The sequence below is a fragment of the Schistocerca gregaria genome, chromosome 3 (assembly GCF_023897955.1).
Source record: "Schistocerca gregaria isolate iqSchGreg1 chromosome 3, iqSchGreg1.2, whole genome shotgun sequence".
Lineage (NCBI taxonomy): Eukaryota > Metazoa > Arthropoda > Insecta > Orthoptera > Acrididae > Schistocerca > Schistocerca gregaria.
In genome coordinates, this window is record NC_064922.1 from 661,666,309 (window position 1) to 661,680,571 (window position 14,263).

At 43.2% G+C, this 14,263-nt stretch overlaps 1 non-coding gene across 1 annotated transcript; it reads right to left on the reverse strand.

Annotated features, from left to right (window-relative positions):
* Positions 1–13,603: 13,603 nt before the first annotated feature.
* Trnas-cga (transfer RNA serine (anticodon CGA)) lies at positions 13,604–13,678 on the reverse strand. The gene has a single exon. It is a non-coding gene; the product is annotated as a tRNA-Ser (tRNA).
* Positions 13,679–14,263: the final 585 nt, after the last annotated feature.

Below are 14,263 nucleotides of genomic sequence, written 5' to 3' on the forward strand. Positions count from 1 at the left end.
CTGTAGCTCACTGGGAATTTAAGCCACCAAAATATCCACACTCCACATTTATGTGGTGTTTTTTCTTGCAGACATGTCCGAAAGAACAAACAGTTATTTGAGCTTGCAGCCACTATGAGTCAAACCAGAAAGGAATGAAAGGCATTAGCTGGCAGTGGCTCAAAATGGTTCAAATGGCTGTGAGTACTACGCGACTTAACTTCTGAGGTCATCTAGAACCGGCCTGGCAGTGGCCACTGATTTATAACAATTAGGCAAGTTGAAAATTTGTGCTCTACCAGGATTCGAAACTGGGTCTCCTGCTTCCAAGGCAGACGCCCATACCACTTTTTTTTTATCTAATTTTGTTCGTTATTATTCATCGAATTTGTTCGAGGCGGATGTCCCATGACACCCGTTGAAGTTCATCGTTGATCTATTCACTTAGTTATAATTATTATTATTATTACAGAGAACAGATAACCTTCTGACCGAACAGGCTGAGCTACTGTGCCGGTATTAGACCGTCCGGACACAGTGACCATCACAACTGCGTTGACTACCCTAGCACGCCACCCATCAGAACGAAATTCTCAACTTATGCCACACCCTACGAGATGATTTAGTTGCTTCGAAGTAAATGACGGCTGATATGTAAACGTCTTTTAGATTGTCCAATCACATTAATGCGACCACCTGTCAAAAGCCTGAATAAACACCTTTTGCGGCACGGATCGCTGCGAGACATGCTGAGTCAGCCAATGAGTTTCAAATGGTTCAAATGGCTCTGAGCACTATGGGCCTCAACTGCTGACTTCATAAGTCCCCTAGAACTCAGAACCACTTAAACCTAACTAACCTAAGGACAACACACACATCAATGCCCGAGGCAGGATTCGAACCTGCGACCGTAGCGGTCGTGCGGTTCCAGACTGTAGCGCCAATGAGTTTCTGAGAGTGCATTAGGGAAGTGGAGCCATGCCGACTGCAGTGCCGCCGTCAGCTGCCACAGGTTTCTCGGTTGAGGACCCACGGAGAGAGCATCCCGACTGATGTGCTCCCACAGATTCTCGACTGAATTTAAATTCGGAAAGTTTGGTGATCAGAGGAGTACGTTCCTGGCGATCTTCGAACCAGGCACGTACACTGCGAGCCTCGCGAGACCTTGCTAGAAGACGACATCGTGCAGAGGAAAAACAAACTGTATGTAAGGGTAGTCATGATCCCCAAGGACAGCTGGATACTTATTTTGATCCATTTTGGCTTCTAGAACGAGATATCACTCACAGAATACCTTGTAAACATTCCCCAGACGGTAACGTTTCTTCCCCCGGGCTGGGTGTTTACCTTCAGACGTATCGCACAGTACACGACCATGGCCATCTGTCGCATGGAACATAAAACGTGATTCATCTGAAGATGCCACCTTTCGCTATTCAGTGGACGTCCAGTTGCCGTATTTGCATGCAAATTACAGCCTTCATTCCCAGCGAATAGCAGTCACAATGGAACCATGGGCTAGGCGCCTGCTGTGGATGATCATAATGCAAAATGGTCGCAAAATGGTCGTTGAGGAGATGTTAATCGGTAGTTCCTTGCTTCATCTGGACGGTCAGTTTCTCAACAGTTATTCGTCTATTCAGTTGCCTCGGCACACTCCGAAATTTTTCCATGTACTTTGACCTCGGCAGCACGCGAACAGTTTACAGACTTAAACGTTTGGGAAATGCTTCCACCCTTGGCCCGAAAGTCAATGATAATGCCCTTTTCGCTGACAGATAAATGTCTCCGTTTTCGCATTATGGCAACGACTGCATTGTTTTCCGCGTACCCCGACAAACTTTATATACCATTCACTGCTTAATGCTGGCACTGCCGTCTGTGAGTGGTTGTAGCACATGGACGTCGAACATACACTTTGGTCACAATAATGTGATTGTACTGTGTGTTTAATTGCAAGGATGTATCTCATTTACATGAAATGGTACGAAGAACACATCCATTAACTAGGAACGGCTCTGAGACTGCGTTTATGATACTACTGATCAGCTACAAAACGTGCTACTCTTGTTGTTGATAGATGCTTTGTAGTAGAGCCTTACAGACCTTCTTAAGATTTTTTATTGTAGCGTTAAACTTTGTAGTCAGTCTAATAGCCAAATTAGAAGCCTCTGATTATCACATTATTTTATTTCCTTACTCCTAATCTTTTTTGTGTCATTGTTTTGCTGTCACCACGAAATTTTCATCTTCTTTATGTTCAAATACAGGCTAAAATTTTTACTACCGTTCTTTGCTTTCATGAAAAACTAACCGAGTCCCTTTTAATCTCTGTTGTTGCTAATTAGTTAGTTAGATTCTGTTCCTGTCTACAGTTTTCAGGTCAGTTTGAGAGGCATACAAACCAGCTGTTTTCCTTGAACATCTGTGTTCTTGACGAGAAGGAACCGCTGCAGAACACAGTTTGGTGGAGTAATTAGTTTGACATAGTCTCTGTTTCCTTAAACGGTCCAGTCATTTATTCTTAGGTATAGATACAATAGCTGACTAGTGTAACAAAAAAATGGCTCTGAGCACTATGGGACTCAACTGCTGTGGTCATTAGTCCCCTAGAACTTAGAACTACTTAAACCTAACTAACCTAAGGACATCACACACATCCATGCCCGAGGCAGGATTCGAACCTGCGACCGTAGCAGTTGCACGGTTCCGGACTGCGCGCCTAGAACCGCGAGACCACCGCGGCCGGCTAGTGTAACAAACTGTTTCAGAATGTGACGTGGCATGTCATGCTGACCAGAATCAAAAACGTTCGTCCAATCAATAAAATATACGTCGAGAATTTCCCTAATGTTTAGGTGCAATTATGAATATCTCCCTTCCCAAGTACATGGCAGTAACTTTTTTCGCACTTGGAATTTCCGCGCGGTACTCCTGTCCCCTCGGTGTAGCTCTCCTGTGTACTGTGGTGCAAAATTTCATATTACCCTCACAAGACAGGTGTTAGAAGTAAAACTGAGAAAAATAGCGTGGGTCCGTATCGACTGAATATCTGTGTTATTATTGCATTAACAGTACGCAATCCGAAAACTTTTCGGTGGTGCATTGTATTACTATCTCCGAAAACTTACAACGCGCAAATTTATTTTCCCTCAAAGATGGACAAAGACCCGCAATACTATCCTTCAAGTGAAACGGCTTCGGGTTTTGTCCCAGTTTAATCAGTCAAAAAGTAATAAGACGTCCCAGCCACTGCCTTGAGGCCACCCCGCTTATGGGAGACACAGAGAGCTTGTTAAGGGAAGCGGTAGATAAACCCCCGGTCTTTTGTGTGAGGGCTGCCATTATTATCTGTCTGTTACGGCGGCGATCCTTTCCGAGCACTTTCTTTGATTCGTTGCGCTTCCCCAAAGTCGTTCGGTTACCAGTGCACTGCTCCCAGCCATTCCATTTGAGTCTGCGTCGGCAGCTTTAATGATTGTCCCCTTTGTCTCCGAATTACGTCGACGGCTCTCCTGACTTTCGGCGCGATAACAAATAACTCTTGGAAATCCAGGTCTTTGCAATGGCAGCTAGCAGTCGGTCTAGGGCCGACGAGAGGTCGTAGGAGCAGCTCACGGATTTCAGTACTCGTTTCTTAGTATAGCTTTTGCGGGCAAGACGTTTACCTGTAGCTGAACTATCTTGTGTGCTGTGCTCCATGTCCTGTTCGGATATTAATGTCACAAACTTTAAGGGCTTCTATTTTCAGGGACCATATATTGTGAAAGATGAGAAACGAAATGTAAATAATAAAGCAGTAGGTTACTTAGGTTTCCAGCAACTACTGCAGCTTTTTGGTTTTATTCCTTAACTTTTATTTTCCATTACCGATTTCAAATCGCCTATCGATTCATCATCAGAAAGTAAAACTTTATTGCGTTTTTTCGGCATTTTGGGGTCTGTGCAGCTGTGACAAGATGTAAAATCGAAAAAGTAAGACTGAAAGTGGCGAGAATTGTTTACATTATGAGTAGACAACATTCCATTAGAACTACTGACAGCCTTGGGAGAGCCAGACCTAACAAAACTCTACCATCTAGTGACCAAGATATATGAGCCAGGTGAAATACCCTCAGACTTCAAGAAGAATATAATAATTCCAATCCCAAAGAAAGCAGAGGTTGAGAGGTGTGAAAATTACCGAACTATCAGTTTAATAAGCCACGGCTGCAAAATACTAACACGAATTCTTTACAGACGAATGAAAAAAACTGGTAGCGGCCGACCTCGGGGAAGATCAGTTTGGATTACGCTGAAATGTTGGAGCACGTGAGGCACTACTGACCCTAAGACTTATCTTAGAAAATAGATTAAGGAAAGGCAAACCTACGTTTCTAGCATTTGTAGACAGAGAGAAAGCTTTTGACAATGTTGACTGGGATACTCTCTTTCAAATTCCGAAGTTGGCAGGGGTAAAATACAGGGAGTGAAAGGCTATTTACAATTTGTACATAAACCAGATGGCAGTTATAAGAATCGAGGGACATGAAAGGGAAGCAGTGGTTGGGAAGGGAATGAGACAGGGTTGTAGCCTCTCCCCGATGTTATTCAATCTGTATTTTGAGCAAGCAGTGAAGGAAACAAAAGAAAAATTCGGAGTAGGTATTAAAATCCATGGAGAAGAAATAAAAACTTTGAGGTTTGCCGATGACATCGTAATTCTGTCAGAGACAGCAAAGGACTTGGAAGAGCAGTTGAACGGAATAGATAGTGTCTGGAAAGGAGGGTATACGATGAACATCAACAAAAGCAAAACGAGGATAATGGAATGTAGTCGAATTAAGTCGGGTGGTGCTGAGTGTATTAGATTAGGAAATGAGACGCTTAAAGTAGTAAAAGAGTTTTGCTATTTGGGGAGCAAAGTAACTAATGATGGTCGAAGTAGAGAGGATATAAAATGTAGACTGACAATGGCAAGGAAAGCGTTTCTGAAGAATAGAAATTTGTTAACATCGAGTATAGATTGAAGTATCCGGAAGTGTTTTCTGAAAGTATTTATATGGAGTGTAGCCCTGTATGGAAGTGAAACAAGGACGATAAATAGTTTGGACAAGAAGAGAATATAAGTTTTCGAAACGTGGAGCTACAGAAGAATGCTGAAGATCAGATGGGTAGATCACATGACTAATGAGGAGGTACTGAATAGAATTGGGGAGAAGAGAAATTTGTGGCACAACTTGACTAGAAGAAGGGATCGTTTGGTAGGCCATATTCTGAGGCATCAGGGGATCACCAATTTAGCACTGGAGGGCACCATGGAGGGTAAAAATCGTAGAGGGAGACCAAGAAATGAATACACTAAACAGATTCAGAAGGATGTAGGTTGCAGTAGTTACTGGGAGATGAAGAAGCTTGCACAGGATAGAGTAGCATGGAGAGCTGCATCAAAGCACTCTCTGGACTGAAGACCACAACCACAACAACTAGATCGATTCAGGTGTATTACTTACATTTATCAGCATCATAACATATGTTTTCCAGCAACTTACTTTTGTAGCACTTCGCAGACTCCGCCAATGGTGACAATCTCCACATACCTCACAAAACATTAATAAACCAAAGAGCTTCAATAAAGTTATGTTCAAAGGGTTTGTACTGGGACAGAGAGTTTCTTTGTTCAGCACTCGCATTACACATTGGCGACATTAATTGTATATGTGTTCATGCTATATTCATAACTGCAAAAATCACATGTATTTACATTACAAATTTGACATGTGCTATTTACAAAATCTATCAAACAATGATGATATTTCATCTACATTTTTAATACTGAAATCGTGTTTGACATTCACATTTCGCTTAATAAACATTGATCAGTGCTTATTAAATAAACATTAGAGCTCCACACAACATTTTTAATTAAATGTTAAGTTATCTGATCTTTTCAGAGGATGGTATATGGAGGTGGTGGATTTTGTGTGTTTGTAAGTGTGTGTGTGTGTGTGTGTGTGTGTGTGTGTGTGTGTGTGTGTGTGTTTGTGTCAGATGTTACTGATCTGGGTTTTTTAATTTTTCCGAGTTTAAAGATTCTTTCAACGGGTTATTTGCTAAGTCAATTTTTGTTTTTGTTTTTAAAATGGTGTGGATTGATTTATTATAATAGGTGAAAATCTCTTTATTCCGTTGTCTACAATATGGAGATTTGTTTTGATGCCTGTAGTTGAATGATTATTTTGTGCTAGATTGGCTGCAAAACCTGGTTTATTTTAATTTTGTAAATAGATTGCGTCTGCACTCTTTTTGTATCGAATTTCAAAGTTTGTTCTTGCTTGCCTTGTGTAGTAGCAGGAGCAGATATCACATGTTAATTTATTATTCTGGATTTGGCAGGATTAGTAATAGAGGATGCCGGATTTCTTCCTGTCACCCATTCAACCCTGGCACAGGATCTGTGTTCCCCATTTGCCTGCATCCAGCGTCATCCTACGTGAAAGTGGGCGAATGTTTTCTAAATGTACAGACTCGTGCAACAGAATGGGACATGGATACGAGCCCACTCTTCACCTAGTCGAATGTAGGAAAACGCCTAAAAAACACATCCAGACTAGACAGTAGGCCAGCTTTCGTCAGAAATTCGCTGAGTGGACTCGACCGAGGGCGCCACGCCCTCCTCACTCTCGGAATCAGCGTGTTAATGCGTGCGGCTATCTGAGCGGGTCGATGTAGCAAATGAACACCAATTACATTTTTTCAGATCACCATTCATCCATGCAAACAAAATTCATGCCGATCCTACTGTAGATGCCAAAGAATTAAACATTTTAAAAACAATACCCCACAACAATGCTTATGACTCATCCATAGTTGACAAATTAGATGAAAATATAAAAACCAACCAAACAGCATTAACAGCACAGCCCTCAGTAGCAGAATAAACTAAATACGTGTCCTGGCCATTCCTGTGTAACATCCCATACCAACCTGCAAAACTGTTTAAATCACACGAAGTTAAAATAATTTACCACACAACCAACAAAATACAAAACAAAATAATTCATAACACTACAACAGCCATCTTTGCACAAATCTGGTATATATAAATTAACCTGCAATAGCTGCTCCTGCTGCTACGTAGGGCAAACAGTAAGAAACTTGGAAATTCGATACAAAGAGAGTACAGACGCACAAACATCAAAACACGTCTCCTTAAGCTACACATTGCAGACAAAGGAATAAAAATGTACCTCCTGGAACAATTAGAGATTTTAACCCATAACAATAAATCACTTCACGCCTTCTTAAATAAACAAACGGACTTAGTAAATAACCCAGTTTTCCAAAATTTCAAAGAATAATTACACTTGAAAAAATCTCCTACCCTCCCCCTTTCTCTCTCTCTCTGTCTGTCTGTCTATCTGTCTCTCTCTCTCTCTTCTCTCTCTTTCTCCCTCTTCCACACTGGTACACCTATTCAACACACTCTCTCTCCTTCTAGAACACGCGCACACACACACACACACACACAATCTCATCCGCCCTGCTTAACATTTCTCCTCCTCCCACATACCGCCCTGCTTAACATTTCATTAAGTTTTCACACGTAATGAAGTTAAAATATATCCCCTCAGATGATCATGAAGTACACATTTCTTTCATTTCTTTTCTACACACTAGACACAGTTTTCATGCACAAATGGTGTGCAATCAACCGATACACACGCACACTTCATCCTGCCCAGTCCAGACAAGTGCAGAGGGTGGGTATACTTGTCATTGGGAGCTTCAGTGTTAGGTAGGTGATGGAGTACCTTAGGGAAATAGCAGGTAAGAAGAGAAATAATGCCATTATGTTTGCCAGGGGCCTCGTCCATGATGTGGAAGAGGCCCTGCTGGCAGCTATCGAGCGCACGGGGTGAAGCCGGCTGCATATAGTGGCACATGTTGGCACAAATGGCGCTTGCTGCACGGGTTCTGTGAGCATGCCCGGCTCATTTCGGCAGATGGCTGATTTGGTGAAGGCAACCAGCATCACATGCGGGATGCAGATTAAGCTGTCTATTTGTAGCATTATTTACAGAGTTAATCGAGGTTCTCTGTTTTGGAGTAGAGTGGAAGATCTAAACCAGAGGCTTAGGCGACTCTGCGGTGGTATTGGATGCGAATTTCTCGACCTCCGCTATCGGGTACAGAATTTCAGGGTTTCCCTTGATAGGTCAGTCATGTACTACACGCAGGAAGTGGCTACTAGGGTAGCAGGTACATGGGGCGTGCACATGGGGCTTTTCATTTACAAGAAACCCTCCCTTGGAATCAAAGACGATGCGTCTGATAAATTAGCTAGAATGTCCTCAGAGAACGTTAGTCGTCCCAGATCAGAGATAGGAAAGATTAACTGGTTTTAATATACAGCAGGAGCATCCAAGGAAAGGTCCCAGAATTAGTATCGATTACTGAAGGTTATAAAGTACAAATAGTATTAGGAACAGAAACTTGGGTGGAACTGTACGTTAATGAGAATGAAATTCTAACTTGACATTGGAATATTTATTGTAAGGATAGGTTAGTCGGCAACCGTGGCGGCGTGTTTATTGCAGTAAAGAATTCGAAAAAACCTAGCGAGGTTATCACGGATTCCGAATGTGAATTAATCTGGGTGAAACTGAGTATCAAAGATCGGTCAAAAATATTAATCGGATGCTTTTATACACTACATGGGTCAGCAGCTCTAGTGGTAGAGCGCTTCATACAGAACTTGCAGAATATCATTAGTAATTCTTCGGATCATGCCGTTGTAATAGGGGGGTGACTTAAACTTGCAAGGCATAGATTGGGAGTGTCAAGCTATCAAAACTGGTGCCAGAGACATAGATTCGCGTGACATTGTTTTGGATGTTTTGTTCAAAAATTACTTTGAGCAGATAGTCAGAGAACCAACTCGGGAGGGTAACGTCAGTAGTGGGGAGTTGGGCTTTCTAAGACACTTTTGATATCAATTTGATATGCAAATTAATTAAATGTATCAATTAATCACCCACTACCCCAGACCACCCCCGCCCGAAACCACCCCCACCCCAACCCCTGGGTTACATCACATGTTTTTCTCAACCCGCACATGGGCCCCAGCCCTCTCCACTCCTTCCACTCCCCCAACCTACCATGTTGACAGGAATTTCGAATTTTGGCGTAACTTTCGGATTTTGGCGGCAATTTCGAATTTTCGCTGTACAAATCAATTTTCAGTTCAGAGGACGTAATATTAACGGAAATTGTTTATAAAACTGGAGTAAGTGGTAGAAATCGAAAAACAAAACAATTCAGAGGACAGAAAATCGGAGAATTAAGCTCTGAGAAGGACATAATTTGCATTTCGTAGGACAGGGGTACTCTTGTTTAAGTTCTGATCGCTTTTTTGCTACATACAGTGCAATCACAAATTCATTAAGATGCACCGCATCGTGCATTACCAACATTCACCTCGCGTAGGGACTGGACCATTGTACCTTCCACACCAACTCTCTCTCCCCCCCCCCCCCCCCCCCCCGCCACCCATCCCCTTGCTGGCCCAGCCACATTCATGAAGGCTGCCTCGTGGGACACTGCTGCACCCATCTAGACCATACCCGATGGTCAGCTGTGGGCCTTTTGATACGAAAGGAGCTGCACCACACGAGCTCTTAACTCTCAGGTGGCCGGTTGGCAACATGTCTGGCAGTCTACTGATGACCACTTGTCTGCCCCCAGCACTCTGCTTCCATGCCACAGGGGGCTGCAGCAAGCAGCTGGAAGTCAGTGTACAGTGCCGCTCTCAAGGCGCACTTTGTTAATCATTACCACCAACAATAGAGTTGTTTTCGAAGGTTAGCGTCTTCAGAAATGTTCAAATGTGTGTGAAATCTTAGCGGACTTAACTGCTAAATCATCAGTCCCTAAGCTTACACACTATTTAACCTAAACTATCCTGAGGACAAACACACACACCCATGCCCGAGGGAGGACTCGAACCTCCTCCGGGACCAGCCACAGAGTGTTAGAGTCTTCCACCACAGAGCTGTCCTAAGGAAAACAGCAACATATATTCTGAAGGATGCAGCTGGAATTGGGCATTGCGAACCACCCATCTGCTCAGACTGAACAAAGGACGTTTTTCTAAAGATAGCAGATGTATATAATTTTCCATCCACTTGCCAGCAAAAAACGGATGTCTTTGGTATGGGGCCTCTACTTGTTTCACAGAATTTTTAACTCCCAAGGCAACTGCCTGCATCAAGAATAAAAAGAAAGCAAAGTTAGCGTCCTTATACCACAGCTATACCCTAACAACAACTTGTATTTCGAAGGGTGCAGCTGATGTCAGAAATATCAAGATATCTGTTTCCTTCGGAATGAACAAAGAGTGTTTTTTCTAAAGCTGGCAGTTTCATCCAATCTTCAAGCCACTTTACAGCAAACAAAGGATATTTGTCTCTGATCTTTCTTTCCTCCGCCACCAGATGTGATATTTTCCTCAAACAGCTGCACCAAGCCTGCTTGAAGAAAGAAAGGCAAGTTTTAACTTCCTGCTATGGCACCCTGAGTTCCTATTGATTCTCTAAAAAAATTGAGACTGGAGCGTGAAGCTATATAAGGCCCAGTCCCCACAACAGTCATCATCAGTCTTTGAGGGTGCACAGTTGTGTCAGTGTGATTCCTGCAGCATGAAACGCTCAACCAACAGTTATGCCAACAGTACTGATGGTGGGAAACGGCCACACTCTACATCTACATGACTACATGACTACTCTGCAATTCACTTTTAAGTGCTTGGCAGAGGGTTCATCGAACCACAATCACACTATCTCTCTACTATTCCACTCCCGAACAGCGAGCGGGAAAAGCGAACATCTAAACCTTTCTGTTCGAGCTCTGATTTCTCTTATTTTATTTTGATGATCATTCCTACCTATGTAGGTTGGGCTGAACAAAATATTTTCGCATTCGGAAGAGAAAGTTGGTGACTGAAATTTCGTAAAAAGGTCTCGCCGCGACGAAAAACGTCTATGCTGTAATGACTTCCATCCCAACTCGTGTATCATATCTGCCACACTCTGTCCCCTATAACGTGATAATACAAAACGAGCTGCCCTTTTTTGCACCCTTTCGATGTCCTCCGTCAATCCCACCTGGTAAGGATCCCACACCGTGCAGCAATATTCTAACAGAGGACGAACGAGTGTAGTGTAAGCTGTCTCTTTAGTGGACTTGTTGCATCTTCTAAGTGTCCTGCCAATGAAACGCAACCTTTGGCTCGCCTTCCCGACAATATTATCTATGTGGTCCTTCCAACTGAAGTCGTTCGTAATTTTAACACCCAGGTACTTAGTTGAATTGACAGTCTTGAGAATTGTACTATTTATCGAGTAATCGAATTCCAACGGATTTCTTTTGCAACTCATGTGGATCATCTGACACTTTTCGTTATTTAGCGTCAACTGCCACCTGACACACCATACAGCAATCTTTTCTAAATTGCTTTGCAACTGATACTGGTCTTCGGATGACCTTACTAGACGGTAAATTACAGCATCATCTGCGAACAATCTAAGAGAACTGCTCAGATTGTCACCCAGGTCATTTATATAGATCAGGAACAGCAGAGGTCCCAGGACGCTTCCCTGGGGAACACCTGATATCACTTCAGTTTTACTCGATGATTTGCCGTCTATTACTACGAACTGCGACCTTCCTGACAGGAAATCACGAATCCAGTCGCACAACTGAGACGATACCCAATAGCTCCGCAGGTTGATTAGAAGTCGCTTGTGAGGAACGGTGTCAAAAGCTTTCCGGAAATCTAGAAATATGGAATCAACTTGAGATCCCCTGTCGTTAGCGGCCATTACTTCGTGCGAATAAAGAGCTAGCTGCGTTGCACAAGAGCGATGTTTTCTGAAGCCATGCTGATTATGTGTCAATAGATCGTTCACTCGCGTCGTTTGCCATGTAGGTGATTATAAAAAATGTGATTTCAAATTACATTTATAAAATTTTGTTGCAAATTATTCAAAATTTTTCGAGATTGTCATACGTTTTCGTAGCAAGTGGTTATAAAAGTTCTTTTTTCTTCCTATTACAGCATTCATTCCCGAAATGTTGATGGAATTAGAATGTCAGCTGGAAGCTGAAAGTCTGCAGCAAGCGGAAGAGGTTGTGTTACCATCATGTAAGTACATCTCCAAATTCTGTGTGGTAGGTTACATGTTCAGGAAACAGCCTTGATGTATTCAGATCGTAACATGTGTTTACAAAGCTTCTGATCTCGCTGTTGCAGCATTAGAACAGCATATGATGGACACTGAACTGCTGCTGCTGGGCACTGAAACGCAGCAAGAAACTAAGTACAGTTGTATTATATTACCACTCGACCTTTTTGCATCACATTCAGTTGTATGAGGTATATATTATTCATTATTGTAGATGTTGCTACTGATCAAGAGGAAAATGAGATTCTGGTAGGGGTATGCGTCGATAGTGATGACCAGGAATCATCGCTTCCAACTGGTATGAACTTTTTACTTATTTATTTAATTTTTTCATAGTTATGTATAATCAATGTCTCGTTGTAGAAAAATTCAGTACAATTTTTTTTGTTAATTCTAATAATCAATATCTTGTTGTAGATGACTTCTATGAGATGGATCGATAGTTCCACAACAACAACAACAACAATTCCGGCGGGAGCGAGAGTGAAATTGTGGCTGCTGAAAAGGCAGTGCGATCTCTCCCTTCTGGAACAGGACAGGGAGTTATTTGACTGGGTGGGAGAATTACCACAAAGATCGACTGAACTGCTCAATCCTGGGACCCAGAATGTAAAAGTTGATTGTAATGTGACCATCAACGTTAAAGCATATAATTATTATTCAGGAATGGTGATTTGGTTAATGGTCCTTGTTTGTTTACAGCATATATTTTAAAAATCTTGAGCATTGTGCCAGAATGAGATTTTCACTCTGCAGCGGAGTGTGCGCTGATATGAAACTTCCTGGCAGATTAAAACTGTGTGCCCGACCGAGACTCGAACTCGGGACCTTTGCCTTTCGCGGGCAAGTGCTCTACCAACTGAGCTACCGAAGCACGACTCACGTCCGGTACTCACAGCTTTACTTCTGCCAGTATCCGTCTCCTACCTTCCAAACTTTACAGAAGCTCTTCTGCGAAACTTGCAGAACTAGCACTCCTGAAAGAAAGGATACTGCGGAGACATGGCTTAGCCACAGCCTGGGGGATGTTTCCAGAATGAGATTTTCACTCTGCAGCGGAGTGTGCGCTGATATGAAACTTCCTGGCAGATTAAAACTGTGTGCCCGACTGAGACTCGAACTCGGGACCTTTGCCTTTCGCGGGCAAGTGCTCTACCAACTGAGCTACCGAAGCACGACTCACGTCCGGTACTCACAGCTTTACTTCTGCCAGTATCTGTCTCCTACCTTCCAAACTTTACAGAAGATCTTCTGCGAAACTTGCAGAACTAGCACTCCTGAAAGAAAGGATACTGCGGAGACATGGCTTAGCCACAGCCTGGGGGATGTTTCCAGAATGAGATTTTCACTCTGCAGCGGAGTGTGCGCTGATATGAAACTTCCTGGCAGATTAAAACTGTGTGCCCGACCGAGATTCGAACTCGGGACCTTTGCCTTTCGCGGGCAAGTGCTCTACCAACTGAGCTACCGAAGCACGACTCACGTCCGGTACTCACAGCTTTACTTCTGCCAGTATCCGTCTCCTACCTTCCAAACTTTACAGAAGCTCTTCTGCGAAACTTGCAGAACTAGCACTCCTGAAAGAAAGGATACTGCGGAGACATGGCTTAGCCACAGCCTGGGGGATGTTTCCAGAATGAGATTTTCACTCTGCAGCGGAGTGTGCGCTGATATGAAACTTCCTGGCAGATTAAAACTGTGTGCCCGACCGAGACTCGAACTCGGGACCTTTGCGTTTCGCGGGCAAGTGCTCTACCAACTGAGCTACCGAAGCACGACTCACGTCCGGTACTCACAGCTTTACTTCTGCCAGTATCCGTCTCCTACCTTCCAAACTTTACAGAAGCTCTTCTGCGAAACTTGCAGAACTAGCACTCCTGAAAGAAAGGATACTGCGGAGACATGGCTTAGCCACAGCCTGGGGGATGTTTCCAGAATGAGATTTTCACTCTGCAGCGGAGTGTGCGCTGATATGAAACTTCCTGGCAGATTAAAACTGTGTGCCCGACCGAGACTCGAACTCGGGACCTTTGCCTTTCGCGGGCAAGTGCTCTACCAAC